The sequence below is a fragment of the Durio zibethinus genome, chromosome 23 (genome assembly GCF_047325235.1).
Source record: "Durio zibethinus cultivar Kanyao isolate XHJ-2024 chromosome 23, ASM4732523v1, whole genome shotgun sequence".
NCBI classification, from domain to species: domain Eukaryota; kingdom Viridiplantae; phylum Streptophyta; class Magnoliopsida; order Malvales; family Malvaceae; genus Durio; species Durio zibethinus.
The window spans coordinates 2,836,544-2,840,310 of record NC_143184.1 but is presented as its reverse complement, the minus strand read 5'-3'; the positions used below and the strand labels follow the sequence as shown (position 1 = coordinate 2,840,310).

General features: G+C 37.2%; 1 long non-coding RNA gene across 1 annotated transcript; it reads right to left on the bottom strand.

Moving 5' to 3' along the window:
* Positions 1-742: 742 nt before the first annotated feature.
* LOC149512094 (uncharacterized) lies at positions 743-2,992 on the bottom strand. Its single transcript, XR_016332758.1, has 2 exons — positions 2,573-2,992; positions 743-2,246 (listed from the first exon to the last, which is right to left on the bottom strand). It is a non-coding gene; the product is annotated as an uncharacterized LOC149512094 (long non-coding RNA).
* Positions 2,993-3,767: the final 775 nt, after the last annotated feature.

The following is a 3,767-nucleotide window of genomic DNA, read 5'->3' as shown; positions in this document are numbered from 1 at the left end:
TAAGATGAAAGGAAGCCAATATATGTTTAGAGGTCATGTTAAAACTTTAATGTACTGCCATCAATTCAACTGTAAGTACTAGATTGTAACCCTATGCAGGAAGTAACTGTTTGGGTACTTAACAACCTGTTCAAAGTCCATTAACCATGTATAGGAAAACGTTTCCGTCAAACACAGATTGGCAATGGTGGCACCCGACAAGGGTTCAAATCATGGGCCCTATTCCAGCTGATGGGAAAGTAGCAAGCAGCAATGTTGAAAATTTTTGCTAAGATGAAATGGAGCCAAGACAGCTTATATAGGACCACGTGATATGTTTAGAGGTCAAGATAAAACATTAATATTGTACTACCATAACACAATTACTAGATTGTAATCCTATCAATGGAGCTACTACTAGTACTATTTAGGTACTTACATCCTGTGCAAAAATGCGTTAAAACCTTTTTGGTCAAGCTACACACAAAACACACTATAGTCGGCAATCATTCACAGGAAAATTGTGGCCTTGGGGCTTCACGAATTCATCAAACACGGCCCCAATAAACTTATTTTCTCTCTCTAGAAATCAAGGCTACTAAAAGCTAGTCTCGAAAATCATGATCAAAAGCAAAGCAGAAAGGGTTTTACTTTATGTTGTGAAAGGTCGAAAAGATCCAATTCCCCAAAGGGCAATTCTTTTTTATTTTTTATTTTGCCAGAAAAAGGCGGTTCTTTAGGGGACAGCATTTCATACGACTGCTTTTTCAACAAGATGAATGAGAAAATAATTAAGAAAAAAGAGGGGGGAAACAACAGAAGGATAAGTATCTTAATCCAGTGATTCAAACTATAGAAACTAGGAAAATTAATGATGTTACTCTCAAGGTACAATGCACATGAAGTAATAAAAAAAACCTGACATTTGTTTCCTAGATTCCTAACCAGGATTTAATACACCGAACTTTCACCGTTCAAAGCATTAAAAGAAGTACTCCACGGCTAATCTTTCGGCTGAGATTGTAAACAGTAATGTGATTGTTGGTCAATGTAGGTTGCTGGGAAGGACAAAGAAGGTGGAGGATGAATGCCGGTGTGACAAGCTACCAGGGTACGAGCTACCTAAGGCCTACAGGCCTAGATAGACTCTTCTCTGCCAATCTTTCTAATCAACTGTTTCTTCGTATGTTCTGTTCCTCAGCATTCATGAGTAAAAGCAATTGCACATTATGGAAAAAGTATGATGGGGAATGTAAACAATAGTAAAATTTTACACCTCGTTTTAATCACTAATTCCTTCTATTAATAAGCACTGAAAACGCACAAACATAGGGAAAAACTCCCTTCCTTCAAATGAAAGTTACTTGTTGATTAAAGCATGTGGTTTACAGCACAAAGCTCCTTAACCAGTTAACCCTGTTGTAAGAAAAACAAAACAAGTAAAGCACACATCTCAACCACTGGAGGAGCAACTGATCCCTCTTTAAAAACCAGGAGAGAAGAAAGCATTTGATGGAACATTAATTAATGATGTTATAAATTTTACTAAATTTCAACACTCAAAGGGACATCTTGTAATGATCAAATTTAGGGTTTTAGATAAGATGTCATGACAAAGCCAAGGCATGTGGGTTTCCTTTAATCAGTCCCATACCTGTGCCCACACTTCCATTAGCACAGCTCTGACTCGCAAAAGCTGTCAATGTCCTATGCTAACTCTACAAGACATGTAATATTTTCAATGAAAGCTCCATTATTCATTCCAGTAGCACAAGCTAGCTAGCTATAGAGAAACTAAAAACAGAATAAATATAACTGAGATATTCAAAATTATTAATGCATCATATTACATTCGACTTAATACATTTCCTTCAGCATGCAAAGCAGGCAAGTGATGATACAGATCTAATTAGCTAGTGTGCATCAATGAAGAAGAAAGCTTATAAAGAGCCATGTGTGTATATACGAGTGAAGGACAGTTATAATACTACATACCCACAAAATTAAACATCCTCTCAGAATTGAATTTAGTAACTCATTGCAAGAAATCTTTTTTCATGGAATTTTCAAACTGTAAAGAAAGGGCAAACCTTTCTTTTCCGTTTACCTTTGGTCCTTTACTGAGGCCTACCTTGGTTCAAAAAGATTCATTTTGAGGAAGAGCCAACAAAGCTCTCCACCTTGAAACCCTAGAGAGATGTGAAAAGGAAAAAAAAAGGATAGCGTTGAAAAGAAGAGAGAATGTTTACCAAAGTTCAAAGCCAGATCTGAAACAAGCAGAAACAGACAGATCAGAAACAGGAAGTCATCATGGGAAAGATCTGCCTAATGATGAACTAGAAAGGAGGGTTAGGACTGACAAAAACAACATCATAGCATCACAGAAAAAGAAAAAAAAAGGAGTAATGATTAAAACTTTTATCCAGATGATGAAAAAAAATTGGTCAAAACCCTCATCATTACACCAATCTGCACATAACTAACAACCTTAATTGCTCTAAAAACAAAATACCCAATGATCCAAAACCAACAATTTTTCCCAAAAGAGAAAACAAATAACAACCAAAATAATCATTAAAGCTGAAAATCAAACCTTTACATGCTGCAGTCCATGATCCAGAATATAGCCTTTGCTGCGCAGTTCCATATGGGAGCAATAATTGGGGGGAATGAAGCCTGGTCCGACGACACTGGCACAAGATCAATCCATTACAACAATAATCAGATCATAGAAGCAAACCAGTGCAAGAAAATTGATTAAAAAAGTGTCCTCGAGCCAGACAACATTCCCCTCAAAACAGTAGCTCCCTTAAGACATCCTTTCATAGAGACTTTTCTCACGAATTGTTGGTATCAACTAAGTGATTGTGTATGTCTTTATATGATTCTCTTATCTGTTTATCCCCCAAGAGCCTCGCCTGTGTTCAAGGGGGACTGAGATAGAGAAAGGGAGAGAGAGAGAGAGAGAGAGAGAGAGAGATGGGAAAGTGGTGGTGTTGGATGATCATGAGATGATGAAGAGAATGATATGGTGAGAGGGGGGGTATAAGATGAGTAGAAAGAGTGGAAAGCCAACGTTCAAAAAGACAAAACAAGCAGCGACTCGACCCTACCAGCTGCTTTCTCAGTTCCAGAAATGACCACGACGCATGCACTCTAATCCCTCTCCCTTTTACTCTTCTCTCTACTTTGGTTGTTATACGTATGTATCAGAAATCATGTTTTAAACCCTTTCTCAACCATTGGATTCCCTTGATGATTACGATGTTAAACTCCTCGTGCAAGCAAAGTTGACTGAGGAAGGAGTACATTGGAGCAAAACCCACCATCAGATTTAGGGGCATGATCGGTGATGGTGTCATCAAACATAATAAAAAGAACTACCGAAACAGTACTGTCTATTCGCAAATGTACCCTAGGAATCCAGACCCCTTATGAACCGTAGGATTTGTGAGATTTGTAGAATGATGTTAAAAAGACTGTACTACGATAAAAATATAATGATGACATAAATAATTGAATAGAAAAGGAATCAAAGTAAAGGAGGGCCTAAAAGTGAGTCAGAGGAGTGGTTGGGTTATTGAGCTGCCCGATAATGGAAAAACAAATTTAATATCTCACACTTTTTAGCATTGTTTCTTTTAAAAAAATATTAAACATATTAGAAATTGAATTTTTTAACTTCAGAAATACTAAAAAATGGTAAATCCAACGTGTCATTTTTTAGAATGACGAGAAATTCGAGACGGTGACCGACTCTTTGGCCTTTCACCTTCCTTTTCACCTTG